This window comes from Spermophilus citellus (assembly GCF_964194105.1).
Source record: "Spermophilus citellus genome assembly, chromosome: 3".
In the NCBI taxonomy this organism is placed as follows: Eukaryota; Metazoa; Chordata; class Mammalia; order Rodentia; family Sciuridae; genus Spermophilus; species Spermophilus citellus.
This window is the reverse complement of record NC_138184.1, coordinates 142,590,086-142,605,384: the sequence shown is the minus strand read 5'-3', so window position 1 is coordinate 142,605,384 and position 15,299 is coordinate 142,590,086. Positions and strand designations below refer to the sequence as shown.

The window sequence follows — 15,299 nt, the reverse complement described above, 5'->3', positions numbered from 1 at the left end:
TTAGGCTAGGTGAGGACTTATAGCAACCCCCTAGCAACCTCCAATCAGCATAAATAAAAGGAAAATACCTGGGATGCCAGATGTCCCCTCAGTAGTTTATGGTGGTTGATAACATGTTGGGAAACCATGTAGTTTAGCATGTACACCCCTTGTGGCCTAAACCAATCAGTTCAAAGGAATCCCCCTCTTGTACTAACCAATCACCCCTACCCAACTTGTTCCCGCCAGTGAATGTGCTAATCAATGTTAAGAGTTGTTGTTTGACTTTCCTGCGGTATGGAATGATTTGCTGTGTGATGTTGTGATGCATAGAGTATCCCCCCAAAACCTATAAAATCTCACTGAACAAAGGACCGGGACTCACTCCCTGGGACCACTGTGTCGGGAACGGTTGTGAGTCCAGGCTCGAGCTTGCAATAAAGACTCTTGTGTGATTGCATCGGATTCGGCTCCTGGAGGTCTATTGGGTCCCACGAATCTGGCATTGCACTATAAACTGGTGAGTGAATACCAATTTTAGTGTATTCATCTTATAGAAAATTACACAGCAAGAAAAAGGAATGATATATATGACTACATGGATGAGTATCAAAGACATTATTTTAGGTAAGAAGTCAAACACAGAAGTCTACATATATACTATTTGACTCCATTTATGTGAAATTCTATTAAAGGTAAAAACTATAGTTATAGGAAGCAGATCAGTGGTTACTGGAGCAGGGGAAAAAGGTGAAGAGGATAGATTGCAAAGAGACAAGAGGAACTTTTTGGAAAATAGAACTATTCTACATCTTGATGTTGGCGGAGATTAAATGTCTGCATACAATAATCAAAGTTCATCCAATAGTACACTTAGACCAAATAAATTTTTTGTACATTATACCTCAATAAAATCAAGAACAAAGGAAAGAAGGGAGGAAAAGAAAGAACTATGCACTGAAAACAGGAAATATTTCTGAAAGTAAATGAAATGATAGAAGGGAAGAAATACAATTTCACTAGATCCCGAAAGGAGACAATTTTGAATCACGATCAATAAGCCTGAAGTGGAATGTTTTCATCTTATGTTCATCACAATGAGTTCTGAAACATCTTTGTAACACAAACTCAGGGTGTCAGGACCCACAGTACATTTCATTCTTACCACATTATGTCAGACCTTGTGAGTCAGGGAGCCCTATTAGACATGGAGACATCTGAGCCTTCGCCACAATGTGCTCCACAGGCCTTCAGAGCAAGCCTTCAGGACAAGGTCCACTCTCTCTGAAAACAAAATGTTATTCTTACTATATTTCTCATTTTGTTTTTCATTTTACCAGCACCTCAGAGATTATCGTCAAAAACTTAATGCTTCCATCGATGGAGCAAGGCTGTTTCTATGGCAACACCTCCAATTCTCATGAACTGCAATTTTATGTCAATTTACTATTAATGGAAGACAAAACAAAAGCAAGCAGACAGAACAGAGAAAACTTAGTGCCCAGCAGAGTCAGGAAAAAAAGGGACTCAATGTGTCATATGCAAGGATTTTAATGTTGGTGGGCCATGAGGCTGTTTAGCACTTAACCATTTCATGGGCACATGATTTCATAGAGTCTTTGAGCTAAAACAGACCTTAAAAGTCATCTAGAACCCCTTGGCCACACAAACTCAGTCCCAGAATAGAAAAGGATTTAATGAAGATCATTGGCTGGTAAGGGGCAGAAAGAGTCAAGACCAGAACCAGGATGTAGAATTTAAGCCTGGGGTTCGCCTTTCTGACCACATATTATCTCTTCCATCTGTTAGCTCCAATAGCTTAGGCTTAGCAAAATACTTTTTGTGGAAATCCATTGCACCAAATAACAAGAGTTTCTCAGCCTGATGTACCAACAAGGAAACTGAGCCCCTCAATCATGGTCAAGCAGGACCATTGCCTGTGACTGAGAAGTAGAATTAGCAAGACTGTGTCTCTCAAGTCCCAACTGCAGGAAGCATACCCCACTCTAGGGATTTAATTCAAAATGAGATTTAATATAGAGTATTGGATACATATGAAATTGGTGGAAGGACTGGAGGAGTGGGCTTAGGGCAGATCCCCAGGAACAATGCCCAGAACACAGCAGAATGGACCCACCATTCTGGATCATGGACCACATTTGTTGGTGGATCAAACTATCATATCTTTCCAACCAGGAAGATAGAAATCAATAGGATGCCACTGGAAGTATTGATTCCAAGAAAATGCCAGTACAGAGAAGATTCAGGATCAGATAGGAGTCTCTGGAGACCAAACATTGAACCACCCCTGGGGATAAAAAAAAAAAAAAAAAAAAGAAACAAAAGCAAAAAAAAAAAAATCTAGATTCTATAACCATACCTGGCATCAGAAAACAGACCAAAGAGGCAATAGGAAGATACCTCAATCTCATTCCCACCTTTAAGTTTCTGGTGAATGCACCTCATTAGCAGGAACTATTTTGCACCCAGAACTTTAGCTGCAGGAAGTTTAGAAATGCAGTGTTTGTTCATGTCTGTTTGTTTAGTCCAATATCTTCTGGACTGGAAGGTCACCAAAATGAGGAGGGAATAAATACTGAGTTTCAGTTTAATATGTTCAGGTGATGAAATTTTCTTGAATATAATCCAGTTAGCTAGTTGTCATTAGTGTAAATTCACAACAGCTTGGAGCACTAGTGAAGCCGAACACCTTGAGTAGTGGGAGTCAAGTCAAAAAATACCCTGACCCACCTCCAGAAGGAGGGAATTTAAGGTCAATCAGCCACCTAGAGAGCATTTGGCAGAGTGGATGAAAAACATTAAAGCATATAGTCTATGACTCAGTAATTCTCTTTTTCTTACTTGGAGAAACAAGCAGGGAGGAAGAGCAGGAAGAAAAGATTAACATTAAACAGAGACATGAGATGGGAGGGAAAGGGAGAGAAATGGGAAATTACATGGAAATGAAGGGAGACCCTCATTGCTATACAAAATTACATATAAGAGGTTGTGAGGGGGATAGGAAAATAAACAAGGAGAGAAATGAATTACAGTAGATGGGGTAGAGAGAGAAGATGGGAGGGGAGGGGAGGGGGGATAGTAGGGGATAGGAAAGGTAGCAGAATACAACAATTACTAATAGGGCATTATGTAAAATTGTGGATGTGTAACCGACGTGATTCTGCAATCTGCATTTGGGGTAAAATTGGGAGTTCATAACCCACTTCAATCTAATGTATGAAATATGATATGTCAAGAGCTTTGTAATGTTGTGAACAAGCAATAAAAAAAAACAGAAAAAGAACTGAAAAAAAAGAACATGTGCATATAAAAGTGTGTATGGGAATGTTGATTTCAAATACTTTGCAGTGGTTAAAAAAAATTAGGGTTACCATACTATTCACCACTAAGATAAAGACTGAATAAACTATTCAGAACAACTCACAAACAATTAATGAAGTTTTACAGGTACATATTTTTTTCTACTGGAGTGATTTACCAAAAAAAAAAAAAATTACAAAAAAAAATGGTCAGCATCAAGTCCAAGGGTCTTGAACCCTCAGACAGATCAAGGATATGATGAGGTCAGAATGATGGAGGATTCATGAGATTTCCACGGGTAATCCTCTACAGGTGTAAAGGAGGGGCTTTTACAGAAAACACAGTACAGGGTCCCTGTAATTAAGGAAGGGAGGCAGAGCAGACCAGGGTACAATTCACACCCAGGAAATCTCAAGTGGAAAACGGTTGCCTAAGTGCTTTGTGCAGGAGACAGAGAAACCTGATGCGTTAAGAGAAGCCCCCACCTCAGAATGTGGAAGGGAAAGGGTGGACGAGGGTTTTCTTAGCCTGGAGTAGCCAGGTGGGAGAGAGAGCTTTGAAGTTCTGCCCAAGCAGACCCACCTGTAAGGAGAAGAGTGATGACCTGAGTGGTGGGAACACGAGGTTAAGGGAATAATTCTATAAGATGGGCCCACTCTGCTGGCTCCCACATGAGTTTTCTTCCAAGAAGCAATTTACCTGCAGCCCTCCCTGACCTAAGTGGACAGGATATGTCACATTCCTCAGCAAACAACCTGTTATCTGTAGGAGAAACGCAGGTCCCAAATAATGTCGATAAGAGGAACCCAAGTTACCCTGAGGGGACTTTTGTGACTTCTACAGACCAGATCCCAGAACTCAGGGAGATAAGGATAATTCCTCCTAACCTTAAAACCTGTAAGAATTCCTGGTTAAGAATCCAGTTAAAACCACTCACCCTGGGCCCAAGTGGCCTAGGGTTGCCATGATGTGGGGACTTGAAAGTTGGATATTATCTTGCTGTCAGTCAAAAGTCAAGAGGTGGATCCAGGTGTGACTCTCTGGAAACTTCTCTGGGATCCCCAATAAACTGGAGTGCAGGACAGGCACATTTTCTCTCTCCTCTCTGAGAGGACCCATCCTCTCCCTTGAGAGTATCCACCTTCCTTTTTCCTATCCCTTCAATAAACTCATTCCCTTCACTCTGAGCAACCTGTCTGAAATCTTTCTGACTTGATCTCTAGAATCAGGGTTTGAAGCGGGTTAGTTTTCATGCCACCTCAGTTTCCAGGAAGGCCCAGCCCTGTAACAAAGGAACCATGGTGGGTGGGAACAGGCAGCCCAGGGGGCACCACCTGGGGCAGCTGGGGAACAGCTCCAGAGCTCTGGAGGGCTGCACCAAGGTGGATTCATTTCTTAGGACCGACGTAACAAAGGAATACAAATTGAGTGGCTTAAAACAAGAGCAATCTATTGTTTCACAGTTTTAGAAGTCCACAATCACAGGGTTAGTAGGCCCACGCTTCCCTCCAAAATCTCTGGGGAAGAATATTTCCGTACCTCTTTCTAACTTCTATTGGGCGGCCAACAAACCGTGGTATTCTTGGGTGGTAGAATAACTCCAATCTCTGCCTCCATCTTTCCACGGCCTTATCTCTTCTGTGTGTTTCTTATGTACCTTCAAATCCCTTTTCTTTTAAGGATACCAGGCATTGGATTTCAGACCCATCCTAGTCCTGTATAACCTCATTTTAGTTTGAGTACACCAGCCAAGACCATTTTCCCAAATGAAAGCACACTCCCAGATACTGGGGTCTAGGATTTTAGCATTTCTTTTGAGGAGACCGAATTCAACCCCAAATATGAAGAAAGTGAGCAAACCCATGAAGAGACAGCTATGAAACTAACCTGGGTGAGTTTTGTTTTTTTGTTTTTTTTTTTTTTTACCAAGAACACCCAATAGGTAAAAACTATGTAGTCCCTTTATATTTCCTCCCCCCTGCCTTGGCCTTTGAAAGCAAAGGTGAGCAATCAGGAAGCAGCTGGGGATTGGTAAGGAGCAGGACAGATTGCTACACATCTTTCTTCCAAGGCAGACATCCACTAACTACAGCGTTAGTGGGAGAAAGAAGACTTATCTTTAAATGAAAACTAAAGTGGTCATCAGTATCTTGTGTTGGACATTCCAAAAACCTTATTTTGGAAAATTTCAAGCATACAAAAAAGAAAAAAATAGAAGAGTGAATTCCTTGTTTACCATCACTCATCTTCAACAGTTTAGTAATGACCAGTCTTTTTTTTTAAATCTATACTCTCATCCACATCTCCTTTCCCTAGACAATTTTGAAGCAAATTCTAGCGATTATATTATCCAGAGAGAGTTCATCCAGTGCTATTTCAACCTGTGTCCTGAAAAATAAAAACTTTAAAAAAATAAATCATAACCCAGTATCATTGTCACACACCCATTATCACACATCTCTTAATAACATGAAATATCTGCTGAATGAGTAAGTTCACCTCTTGGCTGCATAACGTATTTCATATATTTTCTTTGTTCACCTGAGGAGGAAAAAGGATCTATTTATATACTGCAATTAGTTGCTGTTTTTTCACTTCTAATCTGCAGATCATTCCTCTCTTTCCCCTTTTCTCCTTTTACTGTTTTTTTTTTTTTTTTGTAAAGAAATGGAGTCTTTGTCCTGTAGTGGTTCCCATTGTCTAGACATGACTCACTACATCTCCTTGGTGTTGTTTAACATGTTCTTCTACCCAAGTCCCTGTATTTCCTATAATTCTGATGTTAGATCTAGAGTCCATTGGAATCATTTGAGAGCTCTGAAACCCCCGAAGCCCAGGTGAATCCCAGACCTATTGCATCAAAAATTCGAAGGGTGAAGCTGAAGCATCAGAATGTTTTTAAAACTTCTGCTGTTGTGTATTAAAAAAAATAAAATCAATTAATTTTTTTAAAAAAAAGAAAATATAAATAAAGCCCAGGTATTCAGCAGTCCTGGGCTGAAGTCTTCAAGCCTTTTCATCTTCTTTAACTCTTTGACTTCTGATTTGGGGCAATAAAATTTCTTGTGAGAATCAAAAGTCAGAAAAAAAAAAACTTCTCAAAATGATCTCAGGGTGCAAAAAACATTGAAAACTACCCATCTAGAGTTTTGATCCTAGTTAGATTCAGTTTTTTTTTCCTTGTGACATAGAACGTGTTGTGTACTCTGCACTGGATAGTTTAAATTTCCAAGCTGACCTTCTGTTTTATGACAAAGAAGTTAGAAATATCTATTACCTAAGACTGGTCAGAAAGCCCTGAGGGTGGCCCTGTTTTTCATCTAGTGGCAGGACGATTATCCCCCCTGGACAAGTTCTAAAGAATAATGGGAGGGAAAATAACATGCGTTTGATCATGTCACAAATTGTCCTTGATCAATGAGCCAGCAACACATAAATGCAGAGAAAAATATCTAAAAGGGCACATGCAAAACCAATACCAGTGATTTACCTCTGGAAAGTAATGGAGTTTGATGTGGCAGCAGTAAGGGGTGTGTATGTGTTCATGGAGAATTTTAGCTTTACCTCCAACATTTAAATTTTAGATGGAGAATAAAACATATATGAATTATGTAAGTAAATATGCTGAAAAGAAAGAAAAAATTTTCCGTAGTTTTATTGGTGCATATATACATAATGTGGGACTCATTGTTACATTTTCATACATGCACACAATGTATCAACATAATTAGGCCAATATCATTTCCCAGGATATCTCCTTTCTACCCCTCTCCCTCTCCCTGGTCTCCTTCCTCTACTTTACTGATCTTCTATTGATTTTCATGAGATCCCCTCCTCACCTTTCTTTTCTATTTACTTCTCTAGCTTCTACATATGAGCGAAAACATATGATCCTTGACTTTCTTGTTTGGCTTATTTCACTTAACATAATTATCTCAACTTCCATCCATTTTCCTGCAAATGACATGATTTCATTTTTCTTTAAGGCTGAATAAAATTCTATTATGTATATATACCATGTTTTCTTTCTCCATTCATCTGTTAACAGATACTTAGGCTGGTTCCATAGTTTGGCTATTGTGAATTATACCCCTATTAACAAAGGTATGCTTATATCTCTATAGGATGCTCATTTTAAATTTTTTTTGAGTTGTTTATTTTTTCACATTTTTATTGGTTCATTATAGTTTGTACATAGTGGTGGGATCTGTTGTTACATATTCATACATGCATATAATATAATTTGGCCAATATCATTCCCCAGTATTTCCACCATCTGTTTCCCAGATTTCAATTCTTCAGGATAAATACCAAGAAGTGGTATTTGGGGGTCATATAGTGGCCTTAATCCTCATCTTTTAAGGACACTATATACTGATTTCCATGGTGAATAAACTAATTTACACTATATACCAACAGTGTAAAGTGTTTCCTTTTCTCCACATCCTCTCCAGAATGTATTAATATTTCATGGCTACCATTCTGACTGGAGTGAGATAAAACCCCAGTGTGGTTTTGATTTGTGTTTCCAAAATTGCTAAAGATGTTGAATTTTTTTTCATATACTTGTTGGCCATTTGTATTTTTTCTTTTGAGAAGTCTCTGTTTAGTTCATTTGCCCATTTATTAGTTGGGGGGATTTTGGGGGTGTTAAATTTCTTGAGTTTTTAAAATATATTCTGGATGTTAATCCTCTGTCAGAGGAGTCACTAGTAAAGATTGTCTCCCATTCTATAGGCTTTCTCTTTGTATTCTCAATGGTTTCCTTTACTGTGCAGAAGCTTTTAATTTGATACCAACCCATTTGTTAACTCTCGTCATTATTTCCTGAGCTTTATGGGTCCTACTGAGAAAGTCATTGCCTGTGCCTCTCTGTTGGAGTGTTGACCCTGTTTTTTTCCAAGGAGTTGCATAGGTCTACTTCTTAGGTCTTTGAATTGACTTTTGTGCAGGGTAAGAAATGAGGATCTAGTCTCTTTTCTTCTACATTTGGATAGCCAGTTTTCTGCACTATTTGTTAAGAAAATAGATTTTTAACATTAAATTTTATTATTTTTTCCAATATAAAAACATATACTTGTTATAGAAAATTTGAAAAAATATGGAAAAAAGACATCTTTACATTATCCTTTCACAGATAGCCATTGTTAACCTTTGATATACTTCATCTAGATTTATTTTTACATATTTTAAAAATTAACTTATTACGAACAACACCACCTTCCTTGATTTTTAACCTTCTTCTTGCTGGCTTGGTAGCTACTAGTCCTCTGCTTGGAAAAATTCAATAAGGCCTAATAATAATTATTTTGTTAATGTAACATTTATCTTAAATGTTTTGTTAGCTATAATACTCACAAAACTTGATGAAATGTGTTGTTTCATGGATCCTATTTTATAGATGAGGAAACTGGAGCTTGGGAGAAGATATATAGCTTACCCACAGATATCCACGTCCAATCACCTTTTCTAGGTAAAGGCGGGGATGATGCTGACCCAGGGAGCATCTCTTCCCTGAAGTTGCAAGACTTCCAGGATCAAAAGCCCTTCAGGTCTGGGTGTGCAATCCAGTGGTAGAGTGTCTGCTTGGCATGCATGAGGTCCTGGGCTATAATCCCAGAACCACCACCAACAACAAAACAAATAAATAAAAACAAGTGCTGCGAAGTCCTGACTCCCACAGTGAGCCAGGAGTGATGTATCTGAGAGCTCAGAAGCTAAAAGCCACCAGACAGCCAGAAGATGACAGCAGGGATGAATTGTGGAAAGAATGGAAGTTTCTAGCTAAACACCGGTGACAGTGTTGTCACCCCAGATGGGCCAGGTGTGAGTGGAGGAATCAGGAGCTGAAGCCCATTCATCACAATGTACTGCTTAGTACAGAGGACAAATAAGTGCACCCCTATTCCTTGAGTCTTCTACCATGGAATTGTCATAGAATATCTATTGGTCTGTCCTTCTCCCCTCCCTGCCTACTCTCTGCAGGAAGAACCAGAAAAGCTGGCTATGAAGGTCAGCACCTTTCCCTGGGTACTCTGGAGTTCATAAAGCCAGAGGACATTTCCTCCTGCCTGCTATGATAAGCTATTGCTGGTGACTTCTGACCTACGCATTTGACACCTAGGAAGAGATTTATTGTATTTGGTTAAGAGTTTGGAAGACATGCTCCTAATTACATAATGTATCACTGTCTAATGTCTCTGGTTTTCCTTCACCTATGTTTGCATTATATTTACCACTGAAATGTAAAAATTGAAAGGTATAGAAAGCCGAGTTTCTAAAAAGTAGAAAAATATCAAAAATATTTGAAGAAGTAAATATGCTACTTATTTGATGATGATGATGATGATGATTGGCAGCAGTCAGCCTACAAGCCTTTTTAAGATTTTTCCCTTGTGTTGTCAAAAAAATCTATTTCATACAAGTGGCAGCAGAGGGCGCTCATCTTACAGGTTAATTTCTATCTGAACTTTCTGTGCTGGAAAACACTTGTTAAAATGCCTGTGTATGTCAACAAGTTTATGGTTTCTTAAAATATGTGTGTGTGTGTGTGTGTGTGTGTGTGTGTGTGTGTGTGTGTGTGTGTAAAACAAAAGAGAGAAGTTGACAGATAGATGGATAGATATTAGACTGATAGATAAAATAGAAATTACTTTTGCGGCTCCTCCCCTATCCAGTAATTCCAAAACCATGTGTGATTGTTTTAGTCATCCTTTTTGTCACTTTAACCAAAAGACCTGATAAGAATAATTAGAGGAGGAAAGGTTTATTTTGGCTCAGGGTTTCAGAGGTCTCAGTCCATGTAGACAGCTGACTCTATTGCTTGGGCCCCAGGTGAGGCAGAAAGGATGCAGGAAAATAGCACAGAACATGACACTAAGAAACAGAGAGAGGATTCCACTCACCAGGGACAAAATATAAGCCCTAAAGCCGTGTCCCAGTGACCTACCTCCTCCAGCCACACCCTACCTGCCTGCACATACCATCCAATTATTCCACATCAATGGATTAATCATTGATTAAGTTACAACTCTAAAGATTTATTCATTTCACCTGTGCACATTCTGGCATTGTGTCACACATGAGCTTCTGAGGGCCACCTTCCCTTGAGAGCCAGGGGCTGTGGTGCATGTCTGTAATCCCAGTGGCTTAGGAGGCTGAGACAGGAGAGTCGTGGGAGTTTGAAGCCAACCTCAGCAAAAGTGAGGCACTAAGACCCTGTCTCTAAATAAAATACAAAATATGGCTGGAGATGTGGCTCAGTGGTCGAGTGCCCCTAAGTTCAATCTCTAGTACCAAACAAACAAACAAACCAAAAAAAAACGAACAAAAAGTCCCAATTATGTTCCCCTTGAATAATTAACACTTTTTCTCCTTAAGCATGTGGCTTTTCTGTTTCACCATGGAAACCTTCCATCATGTACTCAGGAACCTGGGGCTCTGGAGTACTGCCCTCCCACTCTCCAGTGCATGTGCTTTCTCCCAGGGTCTTCTCTGGAGGACCATAGCCATTTCTGGAGCTTGTCCAGGAAAGAAGAAAGTAGATCTAGTTCCTTCTGCTGTGACTTTGGTTATGCTATCTGCACAAACTGCTCTAACACACCTTCCCAATGTCTTTTCCCTTCGTCTCCCCTCTTCTCCCGCATATCTCTTCCTCCAAACCTTTCTTCAGTATTCCATCGTTCTCTACCTCAAGGTCATATGCATCACCATGTAAGCTACACACCTGTGGTAGCCAGCCTCCTAGATGGCCCCATGGTTTAGTCAGCTTTTTTGCCACTGTGACTAAAAGACCTGACAAGAGAAATCTTAGAGGAAGAAAAAATTATTTTTGGCTTATAGTTTTAGAGGTCTCCATCCACAGACAGCCTGGTCCATTCCTTGGGGCTCAAAGTGAGGCAGAACATCAAAGTGGAAGAGTAGATGGAGGAAAGTGGCTCAGGATATGGTCAGGGGAAAGAGAGAGAGAGAGAGAGAGAGAGAGAGAGAGAGAGAGGCTCCACTTGTCAGATAAAAAAAATATATACCCCAAAGTTTCACACCCCCAATGACTCACCTCCTCCAGCTACACCCTACTCACCTTCAGTTACCACTCAGTTATTCCCATCAGCGGATTAATTCATGGAATGGGTTGAGGCTCTCATAATCCAATTGTTTCTCCTCTAAACCTTCTTGTGTTACCTTACACATGAGCTTTGGGGAGCCACCTCATACCCAAATCATAACACCCCGTGATCCCTATCTCCTTGTATATATACCTTAAATACTGCCTTTATGTGTAGCAGAGCTGGCCTGTATTACCATTAGGATATTATGGGAATGAAGTTCTGTGAATTCCAAAGTTAAGGTCACAAAATACATGTGCTTTCCACCTTGCTCTCTCTTGGATCCCTGAGCTTGCTGCCATGTTGTGAGGATGCACAAGTGGTTTTGTGGAGGGTCCATATGTCAAGGATCTAAGTCCTACCAACAGCTAGCAGTACCTTTCCATGCGAGTACCAACCTTGTGAACAAGCCACCTTTAAAGTAAATTCCCCAGCACCAATAAAGTCTACAGATGCCTGCAACCCTGTCAACCTCTTGTCTACAGCCTCCTAAGAAACCCTGAGCCAAAAGCACCCAGCAAAGTAGCTTCTGAATTCCTAACCCACAGAAACTGTGAGATAATAAATGTTTGTTGTTTTAAGATAGTAAGTAGATTTGGGGTAATTTGCCATGTAGCAATAAAAACTAAAACTATTTCCATCAAGCCTGACAACACAGTAAGCACTGCATGTCTTTGTGGTTTCACATCCTTGTGGTTAAAGCCCTCCAATGGCTCTTCACTAATTTGGGGATAAAACCCAAACCCTTTCACACAGCTTAGGTCTTTCCAGATCTGGCTCCTGTGTGCCTCCCAGCCTCACCCTGCCCACTCTGCCTTTCCTCCCCCATCTCTCTGACTACTCTGAAACACATTGCATCTCTCTGCATGTGGATGGATAAAATTGCCAGATAAAATATAGCTTGCCCAGTGAATTTTGAATTTCAGATAAACAACCAATAATTGGTATGGTTATACAATACATAGGGCACTCCTGTGCTAAAAATAGTGTGCATTCGATAATGTTATCCTGTTGTTTATCTGAAATTCATATTTCACAGGGCATCCTGTACTTTTAGGTGCTAAATCTGGCAACCCTGCAAATGTGAGCTGATTTCTCTCAGCTCCTACTCATCCACCAGCTAGGTTGCTGCAGCTCCCCTGGTTACCTTCCTGTCCTGCAAGATTCTAGAAAGAAAGAAATCGGCATCTCTAGAAAGCCCACACTGTCTCCCCCTTCACACACATCCCTAGGACAGGTCTGATGTGCCTGCTACAAGATCCCACCCCAACCTGTCACAGCTCCTCACATCACACACTGCCATTACAGCAGGCCTCCTCATCCAGGAGGGGTCCATTCCGAGACCCCCCAGGAATGCCTGACACCACAGGTAGAACTGATTCCTATGTAGAATTGTCTTTCGTATGCATATGCATGCATACCTATAATAAAGTTTAATTTATAAATTTGGCACAGTAAGAAATTAACAACCACAATTAATACCAAAAAAAAAAGAACAAGTTTAACAATATACCATAATAAAAGTATGTGAATGTGGTCCCTCCCTGCCTTCTTGGGTCAAGACTAATACTAATATGGTTTGATTGCTGCTGTCCCTGGGTAATGAAACTATAGGAAGTGAAACTGCAGATCAGGCAGGATAACTATTCATTTGCTTGTCTTCGGTCTTAGATTCTGAGAACTTACTTACCATACAGCCTCTGTATTAAAAGCATGACATGATCATGGTTTACAAATACTGGGTATTTACTGTAAGCTAGTTACCATTCTAAGATGTTTCACATATATTAACTTGTGAATCTTCATATCAAGACAAATGAAGTACTAGTAATAACCCAGTTTTACTGTTAGGAAACTGAGGCCAGAGGAGGCTATGCTCCTTCCCCAGTGGCATTCAACAATGGTGTTGAGGTTGGGGTTCAAACCCAGTTGTCCAACTTCAGAGCCCAACTTCTCATGGTAAGCTAGAGACACTGCCTCTGTATGGTGGCTGACAAGTGTTTGGTGAATGAATGTGAGAACTAATTATCCAAATGAGCTAGCTAATTGCCTTCAAATACAGACCCCTCTGCTTCTTCCCCTCCCAGCTTTCTCCATCCACTATTGCCTAGCACAAAGATGGTACCTACCTTGGGGCAAAGGCCAAAGAACTCTTTTGGTCTCTTTTTCCATCTTCAATTTCTCCCACAGATCCAGGATACCACTGTGTACTGCACTTCCCTAAGGAAAAAAGGGATCTGACTTAGAAATAAAAACCAAGAGAGCACTGTGGTTACTAGCATGAATTCTAGAGAAAAACTTGCTCAGCTCAGATCTCAGCTCTACTCTTTTTTAAAATTTTTTTTTATTTTAGTTGTCAATGGACCTTTACTTTAGGTAAATATGTGGTGCTAAGAATCGAACCCAGTGCCTCACACATGCTAGGCAAGAGCTCTACCACTAAGCCACGATCCCAGCCTCTCAGCTCTACTCTTTACCAGCTGTGTGACTTTGAATGAGGCCTCAGGACTTAGATTCTTCATCTGAGAAGAGTAGATGATAGTTTTTAATTCATAGAGTATTGTTGAGGATTAAATGAAATTAAAGAAAGAAAACACCTTCACAGGGCCCGAAACAGTATGTACTTAATAAATGTCTGCTGTGAGCATTGTAATTATTATTCCACTCAGCCCCAGAGCAAATATCTGCAGACCCAGAACCTCCATGAATTTTCCTGACTTCCCTGGCCTCCTTCCTCTGTGCAGTTTCAGACAGCAGTTGGAGAGCTGAGCCACTGTGCCCATAGGGAAGCAAAGCCCTCTCACTCTTGGGGACATTTTTATTGTTGCATTTTAATTATACATAATAGTGGGATTCATTGTAACATATTCATAAGTGCATCTAACATAGTGTGGTCAATTTCATTCCCCATTATCTCCCTATTCCTTCCTCTCCTTCTCCCCCCGTTCCTCTTTCTCTACTGTACTGATCCCCTTCTATTCTCATGAGACACCCCTCTATTATTCACCCCCTTTTTTTCTCTGTAGCTCCCACATATGAGAGAAAACAGATGACCCGTGAATTTCTTAGTCTGACTTATTTCACTTAGCATGATATTCTCCAGTTCCATCCATTTTCCTGCAAATAACTTAATTTCATTTTTCTTTATAGCTAAATAAAACTTCATTATGTATATATACCACATTTTCTTTATCCATTTATCTGTTGACAGAGACCTAGGCTGGTTCCATAGTTTGGCTATTGGGAATTTCACTAGAATAAATATGGATATGTATGTATCACTATAGTATTCTGACTTTAATTATTTCGAATAAACACCAAGGAATGGTATACTTCTCACCTAACTTAATCATATTATGCCCATGATGGCTGATGGCTAACATTTTTGAGCATGCTGGGTACTGTGCTGAGTATTTTACATGTGTAACCTCACTTAATCCCCACAACAATACTGTGAGGTTTGGTACCATTATTATCCCTATTGTATGGATAAGAAAACTAAGCAATTACTATAAGTCATGCAGCTAGTTAGAGAAGAACCCAATTTTTAATTCTATGGTATAGTATGGACGTAGAATCTTTAATGATCCCTTCTCTCCAGCCCCCAGGTTTCTGTGACAAACCTACCTAGCAGTTCTTCCAGTTGATCCTGATGACATAATACATTTGCAGAGTTGAGATCCCTGTCTCAACCTCTAGCTGTGTAGGTGATCACCTGGGAAGCTGATTTACTGAGCTACTCCAGATAAAATGGATTAAAATTTCTGGAGGATAGAACAAATCATTGGCTATTTTATAAGGTTTCTCTGGATGATCCCAACAGGCAGCCAGAGTTGAGAGACACTCTTCTTGAAGCCATTTCCAATGGATGTTGGTGCAGAAGAATCTGGTGTA

General features: G+C 40.1%; 1 long non-coding RNA gene across 1 annotated transcript in view; it reads right to left on the bottom strand.

The window, feature by feature from the left end:
* Nucleotides 1–13,627, bottom strand: part of LOC308643926 — a 115,657-nt gene extending 102,030 nt beyond the window's left edge. The window contains exon 1 of the long non-coding RNA XR_014020851.1: nt 13,535–13,627. This is a non-coding gene — a long non-coding RNA (uncharacterized lncRNA). The remainder of the gene's footprint in view (nt 1–13,534) is intronic.
* Between the last annotated feature and the right edge of the window lie 1,672 nt (nt 13,628–15,299).